We start from the raw sequence: 19,041 nt of genomic DNA, 5'->3' as shown, positions 1-19,041 counted from the left end.
CAGAGAGTTTGCAGATACCTGAGTGGGTGCCCTACCTTGCGTACAGTACCACACGCATACACCTGCATGCAACTTTCCCCAGTAGAGATGGGAAATTCTTCAGTCTTGTTGCATGCTCTCGCTGGGGTGCCTCATGGAGGACGATCAGTGGAGAAGGTGTGGAAGCTGTTGCACACTGCAGACCTTCCTTGTCTTCTAGAAGTGGTGTCTGAAGCATGTTTCACTTTACGTGGCTCTGCCTCTTGCCTACTGCAAGGGTTATGGCAATATCGTCCACACCTCTCATACAGTTGGCAATACCTACATTTCTTTTTGTCATGAATATTTTTTGTGTGTTGTCTGTGTCAGAATAAACATTGTTCCTTCTCATGCTGCTCCTACATTGTCGTAGTTCTGGGTTGTGCTGCTGAACTGCCATATCATCAGATGAAATGTCATGACATAACATGATATGACCTGACTTATCAGGACATGACCTATCAGACATGACAGAGCATCATTGATCATAACATATTATCACAGGACATGAAATGGATGATATGACCTGACACAGTATCACATATTCTTAGTAACCTGTGGATGCGGGGGTGTTGGGCAGTCAGCAAGCTCAGAACACAGGCTGTATTCACAGTTGCAAGTCAGCATACCGAGCAGCTGTAGTGCTGCGCAACCCCTCCAACCTCCCACAGGCCTCACCAGCAGCATCCCATAGACCCCGCCAGCGAGCAGATGAAGCCGGTGCTAAGGTTTTGTTTTCGCCAAAGTAATCTTTTCAATCTGCCATTCATTTGCCACTCCACCCAAGATCCCTTTCTGTGCTAATGACATCATACTATCAACACAGAAAACAGACTTCTGTATTGTAAAACGGACCCACTGGTCGAAAATGTAAGATTTCAGTCATATTTCTTTTTTTTAAAGAAACCTTAAGATCAGTGTCTGCCTCACTCAGGACTTCAGCTCGGATGGCCGGCCATTGCAGCCACCACAGGGGTAATGTTTCCTCTCGAAATGTGACATGACACAGTTAGGTTTCCTCCCATCCGCTTCCCCAGTGGTATCTGACCTCCTGTTTGACTTGCACAGTTTACCCCGCCTGTTTTTTGGCTTCTTACTCTTACTATCCATGTGATGAATCAATTTCCGGGGCACCAATGGTCTAAGGATGAATATCGATTTCTAGACCATCAATCAGCCCCACACCTCTAGTACACCAGAAGGGATCTGAACAGATTGGAAACACAGCAAATTATAAACCTCCTTATCCAATGTTGGTAACGTGGACGGAACGGCAGGTCTATCTACGAAAGGTTGTGGATCGTTGGTTAGTTGCAAAATAGCGAAAATACTATCATTACCCAAAGATAAAAGGACTGTCAGTCAAGGTTGTATAAAAAGATCTACTTTATTATTATTCAAAAGTTTTAGCACACTACAAAATACAACCAAGTGTGAAAAAGAATGCAGAGGACAGACTTTCAAGAAGGAAAAGGGATGAACTCTGGATACTGACAGGAGGTTAGTCAGTAATCGCAACAGTTCAAGGATACTTGGTTTCAGGGCAAAGGGAGCAATGGGTCATAAAATGTCACTAGGGGCCTTCGGAGAAGGACCAGGGGACAGAACTACAATGTACCTTGTGCTTGTAGGAGTTATTGGTGCTTGACAGTGTACAGTCCGTTTCAGGGCGCTTTGCAGCTTGTGCAGCTGCGGGTATCAGGCGGCGAGCGAGGCTGGATGGACGGCTGCAGGCTGGCTTACATGGCGGCTTGGAGTCAGGAATGGTCTCAATGCTGGTTGGCAGGTCTGAAGCACTCGCAGAGGCATCTCGGACAAAGTTAGCGACTGCGGTGTGGCAAAAGTCAATGGTGCAGTTGTTTCAGCTCAAGGGGCTAGACTGGCTCAAAAATGTCCTTAAGGCTGACGCTGGTTGATGCTTGTCAATACACTCCTCCTAGCTTCTTCACTGGGCTTGTGTCATCCTTTAAGGCAGATGTGCCAACGCTGAGGAGAGTGTTGAAGGCAAAGACTTTGTCCTTGGTTTGGTTCAGAGACACTCTGGCACTTCCCACCTAGGAAGCTTGCTTGCAGAGCCTAGCAGGGCACCCCGTGTGCTGGCTGGGTACCGGTTCTGAAGCTGCTAGAGGGTGCTCTGGATTCAGTATCTACCTGTCTTCCCTGAGAGATGTTTAGGGTAGGGAATCTTGCTTCTCTCTTTGGAAATCCTGGCCTTCCTTCACTGGTGGAAGCTGTAAGGCAGACTGTACCTTCAGCCAGCGCCCAATGTTGAGTTCTTCTTGTTACTCCTTGCAAAGTCTTCAGATGTTCTACCCAAAAGAGGGGCTCAACCCTCTTTTAAAGTCAAATGGGCCACAGTGATTGGTGTAGGCTAAGCATACCTTAACGAACCAATCCTGGGTCCCCACCAACAATCCCCTGTGTGTGTGAGGTCATAACCAGAGTGCTTTGCAAAACAAAAGCTAAAGGGGTGAAAACATGTAATACTAAGTCTCACCCATCTTCTTGTCTGTTGTGGATCAAAGGGTCTCTCTGATTAATTGAGCTCTCTGTGGTTCCTGATTAAAGCGGTGGTTCTCCCTTGAAGCTGCAGCGAGACCAGACTTTCAGTCAACCGCAAACCACATACGCATACCTTCTGAATGGGGTCCCCCTGCGGGATGACCACTCTAAACAGCTGTCCCAGACATGACAGGTCACTGCCCTTGATACTGAGATCAGGTTGACACAGTGCATATCAAAGTTTGTTGGGGTTTTCCTGTCCTTTGTTATTCCTGCGACATGCCCCCATCGGCCTGTTTGAATGAACTCTGATTACTATTTAAAGTTGCCACAAGCAGCTAACAAAGGGAAGGCGGATCCATGGAGCCTTTGTTAGATAATTAGGCTGGCCATGGCAGGAGGACGGTTTGCCTTCCCCCTTCTGAGATGCCTTGATGTACTCTTGGCTGTCATATTCCAACTAAATATGCAAAGGAGTGTGGGAGCCCCTCTACTGAGAATGAACATGGATTAAATACCCTGTTCTGTGGTATTCCATCCACTCAGGAGGGTCTATAACCACATTTTAGCTCACTGCACCCTTCACAGAGGAGAAATATCCATTTGCATATATCAGTCTTTGTCCCACCACAAGGGCAGTCCAGCACAGAATTGCTAGGCAAATCTGCCCTGAACAAGAGTACCATTAGCAACCCGAGAAATGTGTTTTGGCCTAGTCGGGCTTCATCAGTGAGGTGAAGCTGAGCCTCTCTAAGACACAGTGAGCAAGGGGTCTGGATTATCCTCGTTACTTAGGGTGAAATCCCAAGTTTTTCAAAGTTACAAAGAAGTGTTGGAGCCCCTCTACAGAGAAGGAACATGGGTCAAATACCCTGTTCTATGGAATTTCTTCCACTCAGGAGGGTCTACAACCACGTTTTAGCTCACTACACCCTTCACAGAGGAACTATCCAACTAAATATGACAGGGGGGATGTCGCCTGTAGGCTGTGTCCACCCAGAGTACCCAGGTCTATGTGCATGTCGTGCAGTGAGGATAGGAAAATGTGTGCATATTAGTCCCAACCATTTGCCGGAGGTTGATCTATCATCATTGAATTTCATTTAAAATGTCAAAAAAGCCCAGGTGAACGCACACCCACCATGCGGATGGTCGAATTCTTCACACTCCATGAGCACGGCACCTTGCTTTTCCTCTGGTTTGTTGTCTACCATTCTGATCTACCCTGGTCATCTTGTCTAAAAGTGTATCTCATGATATCATATGTTCTCCACCTTCTGATGTTCCTGCATCTGTGCCTACTGGTGATTCGGAATCTGGCTCACCTTAATATTTGTTTTTGTCATTACATTTTTTTAACAGATATGATCAAATCTCTCAGCAAAAGTTGACACTGACCCCACTTTTGTAGTCATACACATTTTTCTAAACATTTCTGCTCCCAGCTAACACTCTTATTTAAGAAAATATCTTTTGGTCCTGCACTTCTAACTACCTGTAAACCAATTTCTGAGCCATATTTTCTTGGAAAGACAATGTAGTTTGGGGTTTCTATCCAGCTTAGCAAACATGTGCTCGATAACCACTTCCTTGGCTCAAAACGATATGGGTTTACAGCTGTCTGAAGTCCTGAGACTGTGCCATGTCTGATTCTGTATCATGACTAGTTGATAATGGCGCCTGTCTACTAGTACCAGTCGATATTTCTGCAACCTTTGACACGTAAGCCCACGCAGTTCTTTTTAACATTCGTTCTGACTGTACATGAATGGGCGTTAGGGTTTCAACCTGGTTCTCTTCCTTCCTATCCAGTGGACAACAGCCGGCATGGAGGAGAGGTGGGAGATTAACCCTGTTCTCTGTGACCTGCAGCCTCCTTCAGAGGTCTCTCCTGTCACCTGTGATTTTCAGTCTTTACATGGATCAGCCGAGAGGTCAGATCACTAAGACAGGCGTCTCCTCACATCAGTTCATGGACAACACTCAGTTATATATGCATGCCATTTGTCTCAGGGCCTTACGACTGGCCTCTTACTTTTTAAAACTAAACACCTTTAATGTTGATATTGTGCTCTTTTCTAACTCTGCTTCTCCCATTCCTATTCATTCTCGGTCACAAGAGCTTTAATTTGACATTTTTCTTTATTTTTTTCATTTTATTGTTTAAAGCACGGACCTAGCTCGAGAGCAGCAGATCACTGTGCAGGGTGTGGATAGCCAGCGTTTGGGCTGGCACCTTTTAACAGTATCTCAGTACCGTGAGCCTCAGTCTATGCATCAGCCTGTGTGTCCTGTAGGATTAGTCCTTGGTCATGTGTTATTGAAAAAGCCACGTTTTGAGAGATTTGTGAAACTGGTGAATTGTTGGGGCATTCCTAGTCAAGACTGGGGTCGAGTTCCAGAGGGTGGGTGCATGACAAGAGAATGATTGTTTGTGGATCATCCCTTTGCAGATGAGGTGTGATTTGAGCCGGGTTGGTTGATTTGCTGTGCGAGGAGCATGTTCTACAAGGTATGTGGAGCATAGCCACTAGGTACACTGGTATGCTACTCATTATTGCTTTGTAAATAAAGCATGATGTCATGAACAGTATCCTGCCTGGAGAGGAAGCCAATGTAGTTCGCGCAGGATAGGAGTGGTTTGGTCAAATTTCCGTGCACCCTTAATAAGACATGCTACTGCATGGTGGACTGCTTTTAGGGGATCCACGTGAGAGACTGGAAGCCCTCTGAGGAGGGTGTTTCCCCCATTGATGTGCGAGACCACAAGGACCTGCACTCTTATGCTTCATGATACGTTTCTGGCTAATTCTGCTAATGCTTACCTCTTCTCTGTAAATGGCATCAAACCCCTGTTTTGCTTTTATGTATTATCTTGTATGAGCTTAAACCATATCCATTTCGAGACAAGACTCGAAACATATTATCTTAGTTGGTTTCCTAATAACCTCTTAGTTGGTTTCCTAATATCCACTCCCGCTCCTCTGAAGGCAATCTTCAATACTTTATCCAGGATGATTAAAGAAAACAGGAAAACCAAGCCCATCACCCAATCCATAAAACAGCTTCACAGGCTCCTGCTTGAGGCATGAACTCCTTTGTAAGCTTAAGTGTCATACTCACAAAACTATTCACTCTCGCACTACCAACAACTTAGATTCTAAACTGCTAATTCCTGGAGTCACTTGTGGCCCCTGTATTAGGTTCTAATTCAGATGGTGACTTCCACAATTCTTCCAATCCAGTACCACAAAGAGATCATTTTAAGGTGTATCAGTGGCCTTCTGGGATCAACCCCCCATTTCTCTTAGGTCTGAGACCAACTATCTTACCTTCAGGAAATCCCTGAAAACATGTTCCTGGATAAAGCTTTCCCATGAATGTGAGTCTTGACTCCCCCTTCGGTATCTGTTATTGAGCAGCATTCTTCTCTCTGATATATTTTGCATACTTTTTCAGTAGTCTTTTATTATTTGCTATATACTCTGTTCAAGTGCATCTAGCAGTCATGCCTAACAAAAACTGCAACTAAATAAATGAATACAAAGTCTCATGATTGGTCAAATTCTCTTCAATCCTAACTTTCAGTGTATTGGCTTTATCTGCAGAATTGACATTCTTGAGTCCTGTCTCAGTAACCATGAATATTTCTAAAGAACCTCATGGGTTTTGTGCAATACATGAGTTCACCTTCACTGTGTCTCAGATACCTTTTTAACTGAATTTCAAGGGTTTTGTTATGCTAAATCTTACCGTTCTTGTTGTAGTAAATAATCATAGTACCCTAGCAATGTCCACCGGGGTAAAAGTCTGTGGCCCTCTGCTCATGGCCTTTGGCTGTAGTGGATGTTCACTTTTCACTAAATTTGGGTAAAAGACTGTGGCCCACAAGCCATGACCTTTGGCCACTGGCCACTGTCAACTTTGCATCAATTGGGGTAAAGTATATATTGGCCGCAGTCTTAGGTGTGGCCCCGGTATTTGGCAATGGCTCTTGTTCACTTTTTATCAAAGGAAATAATAGTCAGTAACTCACTGGCTTCAGCTGTGGATCCAGTACACTTTGCACCATTCAGGGTAAAAGATGGTGGCCTATTGGCCATGACCTTTGGCGAAGGCCACAGTCCACTTTTCACCAATTGGGGTAAAAGATCATGGCCTACTGCCCATGGTTTCAGAGTGGCCCTGACATTTGGCCGAGGCCCCTGTCTGCTTTGCATCAACTAGGATGAAATGGCCCACTGGCCTTGGGCCATGGTCCCTGTCCACTTTGCACCTTTGGGGTAAAAGGCAGTATCCCATTGGCTATGGCCAATGGCCATGGCCTTCAGCATTGGCCACTATCCACTTTAAGCCAATTAGGGTAAATGATGATGTCCCACTGGCCATAGCCTTGGACCGCAAGCCCTGTCCACTGTGCAACAATTAGGGTAAAAGCCCATTACCCATTGACGATGGCCATTGTCTTCTTTGCACTACATTTGGATAAAAAAACTATGGACCACACATCATGGACTTTGGCTGTGGCCTGTGTCCACTTTGCTCCAATTTCTATAAAAGACCATGGCCCGCTGGCCATGGCCTTCGGAGGGACCCTGGCATCAAGCCAAGGCCTCTGTCCACTTTGTATCATTTATGGTAAATGTTTGTAGCCCAGGTTTGTACTTCGCACAGCAAACATTATGTTAGCTGACTCCGTCAACAGACTTTCCCAAGTAAACTTCTCATGGCCTTATTAAGTATTACATGCATCGTCGATGGGGTTGTAAAATATGAGGAACAGAGCATTATCTGTTGATCTCTTTATATTGCACAATGAATTATTTCTATTACCCTACTCTACTGTCCTATTATTCTAGGAGGCAAAAGTATTCACAATATTAAATAATAGGAGATCATTGGTGAGGAGGATCGAGCCCATAGCCTCTGCAGCAGCTTTCTTCCTAGGCAAGTGCTCTGCCCTCTGGTCCCTGGGTCACCAGCACTGGTAATGATGCCTGACTAACCGCATATGAGCCTCCTTTCATTCCAAGACACCCATTGTCGTTGTGCATAGAGCATACCTGCAAACACACTCAGGGATCTGTTCAATTGCATGGAGACACCTAGAGGTGAAATGATGGACAGTGCCTGATGGAGTGCTATCAGCTGCATCCCAGGGAGACATTGGAGTCAAAATTGTCTAGAAGTGTGTCCATGGAAAGATATTTCAGGCAAGAAAAAAGAGGGATATGTCCAAATGTCACTCATGAGTACAGTATGTTCAATGTCAACTCACAGCTATATGTCCTGGCTGTATGTTTGGGTCTGATCTCTTTTTTCTTCCTTGTCCATGTAAAGAAGCTATGTTGTTTTCTTCAACAGCACATAGTAGGCTATATGCATAGATAATATTGATAATATGAATATTGTTGACTATAATGTACAATGATTGTGGCTACTTTTATCAATTGTCCTCTTCAAATGAAGTAGTTCAACTATGTGTCTTTTTAATAAAAATATTCAGTTTGAACCTTACATTTCTTCTTTTTTTTTTTACTATTGAGAAGTTTTGCTTGTTGATTTCTGCGCCACGCCCACGGCGACTCTGGCAGCAGTTAAGGTTGGAGTGTGGCCTGCATTAGCACATGTGCTCCAAGGGCACTTGAAGGTTGTCTTTGACTTGCCTCTGTCTGAAAACTAAAAGATCATGGGCTTCTGGGTTCTGAGCTAAAGCATGTTAATCTTCTAGCAACTTGCCCAGTCCTTCCCAGACAGACCTGTTACTAGCATGTCAGTCACCCCTGTCATATGTGTTTGCTAGATAAGTGAGTACTCCTCATCAAGTGAATGTGGGACCCCTCTCTGTAGATTTCAGATCATGTTAACAAACAATTGATGAGCATAATGTTGGCAAGGCTACATTTAAACATAGACGTGCTTTCCACTCTGAGCTGCCTGCACAGGCCTGCCATCCACAGCCAACAGAGAAGCAATGTTCCAAAAGAAGGGATATCTTTGGCACCTTGAAGAAGGTGTGTGAATAACCCATGGCTTCCTCTCTCTTCCATGTGTGTATGACTTGTGTGTTGAATTGTATTACACAAGTGTTATTCGCAGAACACAGCGCATAATGTTGTTGGTCATAGTGTCCTGGTGTGAAGTGCATGTTGTGGGTTGTACGAGGTTTTGTCGGATTCATCTCATCGAAAAAAATGGGGGCCGATTTTGCCACAAATATAAGTGGGGAGACCCCGGCACTCCTCATTACCCCGCCCACATTATTTATTACCCTAAACCCACCCCCCACATGTGGCAACATTTGGTGAAAATATGTTTATGAAATTGAATTCGCTGAATTCGCCTGCGCAGTTATCTAGCTTTCCGCGTGTTGTGTATGGCCATTGAGCTGAATTCATAGTATTCGAGTGTCTTCTGGTTGGAGGTGCTTTGCTGATGCTATGGGCGTGTGTGCAGTGGCTGTTGTCCACGGCACGGCTACTGTGCTGGATTGGCTATGCGCATGTCGTTCTGAGCGTATAGACTCCCTTTGGTGTTTTGCTTCCTTGTCCCAGGTTGCTTTCCGCCCAGGACTGTGGATTTTGCATCACTCGTATTCTGCTGCTTGGTGTTGTCAGGGACGTCATTGGTCTCCCTTGCTACCCCAAAAAAAAGAACATCTTTTTTTTTCTTTTCTTTTTAAAAAAAGAGGATCCTGCACTGTGGCCAGCAACATGTGGCTGTCTGGGACGGCAGCATGTGACTCTTTGTTTCTGGAGTGGCTGGTTTTCTGATAGCTATAGCCGTCAAGATAGCTCATTGGGTTGAGTGATTGCTGCTGCAATGTGCATGTTATCTGCAAGTTGCAGGTTCGACTCCCGGCAAGATTAACTCAGCCTTTCATCATGCTGAGGTTGATAAATGGGTACCAACACAGGTTGGGTGATATTGTATGTACATTTGTTCTATATGAAGCGCTTAAGCGTATGTGCTATATAATAACACATCATTATCGTTTGGCCTTGGACGTCTGCTTGAATTCACAATAATTTGATAAATGGGCAGATACGCGCTGATATTAACGATGCATATGTTGATCCATTCTTGTATGAAATGTATATCACTTTACAGTGATATCTTAACCATATTTTTCATAGTGTACTTAGAAACAATGCTATGTGATGCCACTTCCTGTTATGGCAAGGGTTGAAAGGTCGTGTTCCATCGCTTCCCGTCATGTCACTTGACGGGTTGGGGTCAAATGACATCACTTCTTGTGATGTCATCAGAGGTCAAGGGTTGTGTGATGTCACTTCCACTACCCCTGGCATTTTGGTGAAATGACGTCCCTGGGTGTTGTCTTCTATTTCGGTCTCCAGATGTCCTCATGTGTTTATAATGTTTTCCTCCTTCACTTTGCACTTCAGTGTTTTCTCCCAAAGCACTGGATTGTTGTCACTCCAGACCTGTGGTGTTTGCATCCGTTCATTCAGCAACTTCGGTTTTTAATCCCATTGGTGCAAAATTCACATGTTACCTTTGGGCCTTAGCTTGCGCTTTTCAAGTATCATGCATAACATACCATACAATATATTGATATTATATGTGATATCTCGAGTCTTGTGGATCCGATTTTCCAAATTGTTGCAGCGTGCATCCATTTTTTGTGAGTCTACGGAGAACACAATTAAAAAAAAAAACATAATGTAACATTTTTTCTCAATATAAAAACATTGATGAAACCCCTGCCAAATGCAGCATGTTCCTCCCCTCCCTTTCTGCACCCCTCTCCCTCACCTTTTGTTTTTCTCCAGCTCTACCAGTAAAGTCGTCAGGCCTAGTACAGTAGTCGCCTGCCTGTTTCCATTTTCTTCCCACTCTCCCCATCCCTTCCTTATCTATGGGCCTCATTACGACTTCGGCGGTAGCCATGCCGCTATTGGCGGCATGGCTGCTGCCGAAATCGGGTCTGGGTCCCGGTTCCCAGAATGGGGAATTACCGGGCCATTCCGAGTTCGGAGGGGCCGGTAATTCCTCCCTCCAGGAACCCGGGGCAGGACCTTCCCCATTCCCATATGAGCCCCCATAGGGCTCAATGGAAATGGGAGAGGGTGCAAACAACGGGCCGATTACGAGCGGCCCGTTGTTTGCTCCCTCTTCCCCTCGCGGGACCCGGTAAGGACGCCTGGTTTGACCAGGCGTTACATACCGGGTCCCGCGAGGGGAGCTTGTTATGAGGTGGAACGGGTTTAACGGGTCCGCCTCCTTTAGCGGAGCCCGTTAACCCGTTCCGCCTCAGTTGTAATGAGGCCCTATGTCTTAGCTATTGCACTATCTGTAATGTCATCAGGCCGAGTACGATAATTAATTTCACATCCTTACTGTTCATGGCCTGTAAGAATGTCATTGCATTTTCCCTTGTTCCCTCCCTTGCCTTGAATCGCTTTGAAACACATTGGGCCTCATTACGAGGTGGGCGGAATGGGTTTAACGGTGCCGGTAACGGTGCCGGTAAACCCATTCCGCCCTATTACGAGGTTCCCTTGCGGGACCCACTCAGAACGTCTGGTCAGACCAGACATCCTTTGCGGGTCCCGCAAGGGGACCAGGGAGCTAATAACGAGCCCATTATTACCTCCCTCCCCATTCCCATTGAACCCTATGGGGACTCGAATGGGAATGGGGATGGGTTTTTTGAATAAGGAATTACCGGGTCTTCCAAGGTTGGAATGACCCGGTAATTCCTCATTGAAGGAACCGGCACGCGAGTTTGGAGCCAGCCATGGCGCTAATAGCTCCATGGCTACCTCCAAACTTGTAATGAGGCCCATTATGTATAAGCGCTGTATAAATAAACGAACATATATGATATCATGAGTGCTCAGATCTGATCTGATCAGTTTCTTGCCTAATTTGGCGAACTATCAGGTTCATGGGCAAAATCTGTAGAAGAAAAAAAAATGTTTTCTATGTGGAGTGTCGAGTAATCATATGCACACATAGATGATGATGCTATATTTAGTTCCGTTTTGCTGATGTTCATTCCTATTTGCTGAAACTTAAAATGTAAATACAAATTAATAAATAATTCCTTTAATTTGGGTCTGCTCCTTTCACATGCCTACGCACCATTACACTTCAGTGTCCGCCAAGAAGCAATTCAGCTCATGTGCCAAGAAGACAAGAAATCAGAGCACTCATGCTAAGAGACGCATTTTCTATCGCATGCACATTACATGCAAGAGACTACTAATGTTAGCATGTAAGTGCTGTTGGGTCCCCTGCATGCCATTTTAAATGCTTACAAGGCAAAGCGGAATACTAAAGAGTGAAACAGGCCAACACTCCGCGTTCACTCTTCTGCTGCACATTGCCTGAAAGTTACGCTTTGCAGGCATCACTAATGGATTCCTATGGAATCCGCTTTGTCTTTCGCAGGTGCAAAACCGCTGCAGTATCTATAGGGATGCATTCGTGTTAGGCGTACAACGGCTCACAGTGGCATGGCGTAAGTGGCCAGCAGAGTAGGGATTTTATCTCTGTGGAAAATGGAGGTGTAAAAGCATGAAGCCCTCCATTTCTCACAGACATGTTTCTGCTGTAAATGGCCATGGATTCCAAGTATCGCACGTTCTCTCCGCTGTTCCAAACTATTTAGCTTTCAGGAAAGGTGTCAACACTCATATGCTGAGGTACTCATTCATGATATATTCATTTTTTCAAGTTGTTTTACCATTCCCCCAAACAAAGTTATTTTTTTTTTTGCGTTTGTATAGTTATTCCTAGATCTGTTTTTATTTTTTACTTATGTTCTTAATGGCTTTCGTGAAGTAGCCAGGGATCAAGTGGAGGGTGCGCGCGGGGTGGAAGGAGTCCACTCCCTTTTTTCAGAGGGTGGAAGACATCCACCCTGGGTATTTTAGAGGCCGTATTTAAAATGAGCAAACACGTCTTGTCTTTTTAAATTTGCAAATTTACACCATCCCCAGGGCTTGAACCATGACCGGCAGGCTCCTGGGCAGGCACCTCACCACTGTACCAGATAAACTGATTAAATGACCTAATAACTAAAGCTGAAATGTCACATTTCGGGACTGCATGTTCCAGGGGAAACAGTGTTATTGATTCTTGGAGTTTAAAACATGCACACCTTTTAACGTATTCAAAACAATATTAGAAGAAAATGTCCTCTGTTGATTTTCTGTGTATGTTGATTTTATGAAAGGCAAATGTCATTCGTCCGGTGCAATTTGTATGATTATGCAAAGCCAATTGGATGAAATGTGCATATTTTACCTTGATATGCTAATTCATGCTGACATCACATCCAATTGAGTATGTTAATGAGTCCCCCACTTTTATTTAGGACTTGACTCCTGGGAGTACCCTAATACCTTTGGAGTCATGGTGCTAAGGAAAGTGATGCATTTCTTGTATTAATTATTGTGATTTGGAACACACCACTTGTCAATGGATTGCTTCCAGGTGCAACGAGGAGTGGTGAAAAGTGACAGCACCCAAAGAAAAGGAGGTGTCCTTATTGACCGCTCGACCTTCATGAGGTGGTGTCCCTTTAGTAGACAGCTCATCTGAAGTTTATCTGGAGACGTGCCTGAATTCTTTTTGAAAAAAACTCTCTTTCATTCGAAAAGCAAGCAACCTAAAGTTGTGTGGCCTTTAGCACCGACTTAAAATACTTTGATTTATTGGTAACTCTTTAAAAGACAAATCTATGCAAAAAGGACGAGCATACTCGTCCTTGGCACTTAAGGGGTTAAGCACGAGCTGCATCAGCATGTTGTCCTTTTCACTCCACATGATCTGTGCACCTGAAGGTGATTTAGTTCACAGCGCGAATTTCGCGAATCAAATTCATTCTTTGATCTATGCATTTGCTGTGTTCATTGTGCTTCTAGGTCCCATCACTGTACCCCATGTTCTTTGTTCCACACTAGCCTCCGTACCCAAGTGATCTATTTTCCTACCTGTCCTCTGTACCCCTTTGGGCCTCTTCAGGTTCTGTATCCCGTCAGGTCTCTGCACCTCATGTATCTCAGTCCCCCCTCTTGTCACTGCACTCCCTTGATCTTTGGTCTCTACCCTTACATAGTGATTGCGCCCGTCTCGGAAAAAAGTGCATCTCTTTCTCCCTCTGATCTCTATACCCTATTGATTATAATGCAGTAACTACTATTAGTCCTGGAAGCTGTTGCCCTTGGTGATCCTTTTGGCACTATACCCTACTGACCTCTGTACCCGCTTGATCTGCATATCCCATTATTATTTGTGCCCCGCTGGTGTCTGAAAGCACTGGGGTCTCCGGCCATCTGCCCACTGCACCATATTGGCCCTGGGCCTCCTCGTCTCTGTACCCGTTGGTCTATGAAAACTGCTGGTCTTTGAAGCCAACAACCTCTAATCCCTGCACTGTCTTGATTTTTGTTTGGCCATGGTGTCTGAATCCCTTGCTATGCCTACCCCTCTGATCTCTTCACTCCATTGGTCTCTTTCCTGCGCTGGTGTCTGCCTCTATTGGGCTTGGCAGCTTCCTAGCCTCTGTTCACCTTGGTCTTGGAGCCCAGGTGGCCTCTGTGGCTAGTTTGGCGCCAGCCTCTTGCTGCTGATGCTGCTGTTTCCTCCTTCCAACCATGTTCTCGTTTCCTTTCCCTTTTTTAAACAAAACAAATCTGGTGCAGTTTGTGCACGCCATAAATCCCGGAAGATTGAGCAGTGCGGCGTGGTGACGGGCGCAGCTCATCCATCTCACCGGTGAAGTCTCATTCCAGGGAATGAATCTCTCTCGGAGCTCCATGTAATTGAATTCAATTCCCCACCAGTCCCAGGCAGCGGCTGGTCAATGGAGAAAACATTTTTCTTCTTTTCTACCCCACTCCCTCTCCCCCTGCCATGGAGAGAGCCCCCGCTCTGCCTGGAACCGCAAGCCCTGGGTGAGCCAGGAGGCCTTTTCGGCGTGTTCTCTATGGATGGGACTCATTGATTATCGCTGGGATCCATTCATCACGGGCCGAGCCCGTAGATTACGGTGTCAGGCGGATTCATTTTTCACATGCCGGTCCTGCCTTGCCTAATCACGCTATTATTCCGATTAAATTTGTTCCTCTCTCCTGCACATCCTTTCTGATTCCTGTCGACCACGTGGTGGTGCAAGGAGGAGGCCCACCGTGTGTGGTTTTAAGAATTCAACCAATGCAGGTGCCCAGTGGCCGACCCTGTAGAGGGTCTAAAGAGAGGAGAAGGGGGAACTGCGCCCCACTTGCCACTGATTAGCCGCTGTTCCCGAGCTATGGGCATAGACTGTGCAGGGTCTAAAGAGAGGGGAAGCGGAAACTGCACCCCACTTTCCATTAACTAGCTACTTCTCCCGAGCTGTGCCCAGAGTCTATGCAGGTTCGAAAGAGAGGAGACGGGGAAACTGCAGCCACTTCCATTGAATAACCGGTTCTTTGTTATTTCATCGATGGGTGAAATTTTGACGGGTTTTTTACTGAAAAAACACATCAATATTTTTTCATTTTTATTTTTGAGGGGTTCCCCCCCAAACGCCCCAACCCCTATCATGTTTTACCTATTCCGGACCACCCCCACCCGATATATATACTTTTCTAACACCCCTAAACATTTCGATGAGTTTTTTCTGTAAAATGTACTCAGAAAAAAAAACATCAAAATTTTACCCATCGATGAAAGAATGCTATACTGAATAACCATCGTTCCCTGGCAAGCACCCAAGTCTATGCGAGCTAAAGAGTGAAAAAGGGAAACTACTGCACCCCACTTTCCATTGATTAGCCGATGTTCCCTAGTTAGGGTCTCAGTCTGTGCAGGGCCAAGAGGGGAAGGACAGACTGCACCCCACTTTCCATTGAATACCCACTGTTCTCTAACTAGGGACAGAACCAACACATGTCCAAGAGAGAGAGAAAGAGAAAACTGCACCTCACTTTTCATGGAACACCAACTGTTCCCTAGCTAAGGTCTGAGTCAGTGCAGGGCCCAGAGGGGAAGGGGAAACTGCATCCCTCTTTCCATGGTATAGTCATTCGTCCCTAAAACACCCCAATATACATAATCACTGCTCCCCTGCCGGCTGCACTGCCCACGTTTCTTCGTTGGACTCTACTGTATCCTCATGAAATCATGATAAAACATAAGGGTTCTGATTATGTTTGGGTGCCACTTTTATTGTTTTGTTCAAGGTCACATAACACATCATTGTATCATTAGTGGTCATGCATTATTTTAAGTGTAGCCTTGAAGTGTATGCACCACTCTCAGAGCACCAATACAGCACACAGGTGACTGCCAGGGTTCACTATATCACTTCCACTGCATGTTTTACTTCCAATCTATTCATCTCCATGTACCCCTTTCCAGGCACCCAACACCACTGAGCTAACCGGGATTCCGCCCCCCCAACTCCCTGAAATGTGAGTTTAGGGGCGGGGCTTCCTTTGACATCACATCTCCCTTGAGTCGTTCCTAATTTTTCTTTTTTTAAAACTTTATTTAAGTTCAGCAGTCACATTTCAGAAGAATATACCACCGACAAGCATATATTATTCAACTATCTCACTAATCACATTGCATTATCTTAAGGAGTCCTCGATTCGCATGATACATGAACTATATAGGATTATCAGTTTTCGCTGAATACGTTCTGAACTCACTCCATATATCTTTGGGGCGAGTTATGTATGGCTGTGTTGACACGTACATATCTTCACACTCATTAACCCAGGTCAACTCCCGGAGTCATTCGTTTACTGTTGGTGGGCGACATGCTTCCCAATTTTTCTAAATACCTCTCTTCGCCACCATGCATCCCACATTCAGAAGCGCTCTCACCCGTCTTTCAGGTATGTCCTGTCATACACCATACAGTGCTGACATCGGAGACGCTGTCAGACATCTCCCAACAATCTCAGACAGTATCACATATATCCGTTCCCAGTATTGCATTACGGCGGGGCAATTCCATAGCATGTGTATATATCCTGCCTCCCCCACCCCACATCGCGGGCATAGGCCAGAATGGTCCGGGTATATCTTTTGGAGTTTATATGGCGTGTAAAGTAGCATATGTAGGATCTTATATTGAATGAACTTCATCCTCATGTACATAGATACCATCATAGTGAATATGCACATAGTGTGCTATTGCCCCACCATGATCTCATGACCCAACTCAGCTGCCCACTTTCCACATGAGGGGTCCTGTCCTGCCGGGGGCCCAGCCAGTATTTCCCTATATAGGGTAGCCGAGACATGCCGACAGCCGTTAGAGTTAGAGATGGACGTTCATTTTCTGGGGGTTCTAGCGGGTAGCATTACCACCTGTCTTGTACCGCTGCTCGCAGTCTATGAAACTGCAGCAATTCCACTCCTCTGTCCCCATGCTTGCACTTGCAGTTCTCCAGTGTCCAAGACTTTCCTTCTGGGAATAGGTCTCCTAAAGTGTGGTAACCTAGCGCCCTCCACCGTGTACATATTGCAGAGTCCCTTATGCGGGAGAGGTAAGGATAGTTCCAAAGCGGTAACTCACAATAGTATGGGGCTTCAACATTTATTCTACGAACAATTTGCCTCCAGGCTGCCAATGTAACCAGAACGGGATCAAATGGACAGTCGTCCCTTAAAGTATCATCTAGTATAAGTGACCTAATTTCCAAACCGTCTGCAGCACCCCGTTCCAATTTAACATATGGCGGGGCCTCAGCCGTGCCATACTAAAAGGTTGCAAATAGTGCTTGGGCTGCCATTCAGTAGACTTCAATGTTAGGCCCATTGAATCCCCCCAAATCGTAAGGCAGTGCCATTGATTCCCACTTTTCCAGCATGGCCCTAGTGTGCCACAGGAATTGGGACATGTTTTTATGGAGATCGGTGAAGAAACACCTACCAGGCCATATGGGTACAATCACAAATGCATACAGTATTTTAGAAACAAATATTTTAATTAACGCTAGTCTACCCACCAGTGAGATGGGTAGTTGCTCCCATTTAAACATTTTAGTGCTTTGCATACCTTACTAGGGTCCCATAGTTATCAGCTAATAAAATATCCTTGTATCTGGACACTGTGATCCCCAGGTACTTCAATGTATTTGGCACCCATCTCAACGTTATACTCACTTTGGGTCTAGGGCTGTTATCAGTCAGTGGGAATATCTCAGACTTCCCATAATTCACTGCGAACCGGGAATATCTCCCAAAGCCAGTGATGTCTTGCATGATAGGGTCTAGGTAATGCTGCGGGTTTCTAATATATAGCAGAACATCATCTGCATATAAAGATATGATTTCAGGGGTCTCCCTTATTCATATACCCTTGTCCCTGTGCCATGAATGAATGAAATCCGCCATAGGCTCTATTGCCAATGCAAATAGCAGGGGCAACTGCAGGCGACTCTCTCATGTCCCTCTCCCGAGTTCAAATGGGGCTGACTGGGTCATGTTGATCCTAACTGTAGCCATGGGTCTCGTGTACAGGGTCATAATATAGTTTATGAAAGTGTCACCCAGGCCACATTTCCGAAGCACAGCAAATAGAAATGGCCAGGACACCATATCAAATGCCTTTTGCGCATCTAATACAACAGCTACTGGGTTGGCCATAGGTGATATTCGAGCCATGATGTTAAACAGCTGCCGGAGATTAAGGGACATTGCTCTACCTGGGCCAAAACCAGCTTGGTCGCTATGTATCAGGGCCGGCATTAAGGGCAGTAGTCTGTTGGCCAGCAACTTGGGATACACTTTCGTGTCAACATTCATCAATGACAGTGGTCTGTAGGAGCCACAATCATCGCTTGGTTTGTTCGGTTTAAGTAGTACAACCACAACAGCTTCACGTAGCGATTGCAGAAGTTGCCACTCTCGAACGGATTCCTCCCAAAGTTTCAACATGGGGCACTAAGAGTGCCCCTTATTCCATATAGAATTCTGCTGTGAGTCCGTCAGGACCCGGCTCCTTGTTTCTCAGAAGGTTTTCAATGACGCGCAATGTTTCCTCCGCCGTGACCAGAGTATTTAGTTGAGCCCTGGCGCTTGACGACAGTATGGACATAGGAATGGAATTTAATAGTTCCTCAAGGCCTTGTTCATCTCCCGACTCCTGTGCTTGGTAGAGTGCTGTATAGAATAGGAATATTGCATTGATTTCCAGCTCTGAGTGGTGCAGAACTTGCTGCTTGTCCCTAACTTCTGTTATGTGGGTCCGACCCCCCTCCTGGCGCACCAGTCTGGATAGCGCTCTTCTTGGTCTCTCGCCCTCTCCATACCGTCGAGCCACAGCAGGTCTGGCGAAATACTTCACTTGCTTGTCCTCCAGCTGCTGGAAGTCCTCTAACTTCACTTTTAAATCCTGGATGACATATCGTGGACTGTGGAATAGTAAGTGATCTCCTAACACTTGGGTGAAGGGTGCGCCATATGTCGTGCAAATGGAACTCCCTCAATAGGTCATGGATGCTGCTAGCAGCTCTTGATAGGTGTATGGGCGGCACCTCAGTGCAGTCCAGG

Source organism: Ambystoma mexicanum, chromosome 2p, assembly GCF_040938575.1.
Source record: "Ambystoma mexicanum isolate Mex_15411 chromosome 2p, UKY_AmexF1_1, whole genome shotgun sequence".
Classification (NCBI taxonomy): Eukaryota; Metazoa; Chordata; class Amphibia; order Caudata; family Ambystomatidae; genus Ambystoma; species Ambystoma mexicanum.
This window is presented reverse-complemented; position numbering follows the sequence as displayed.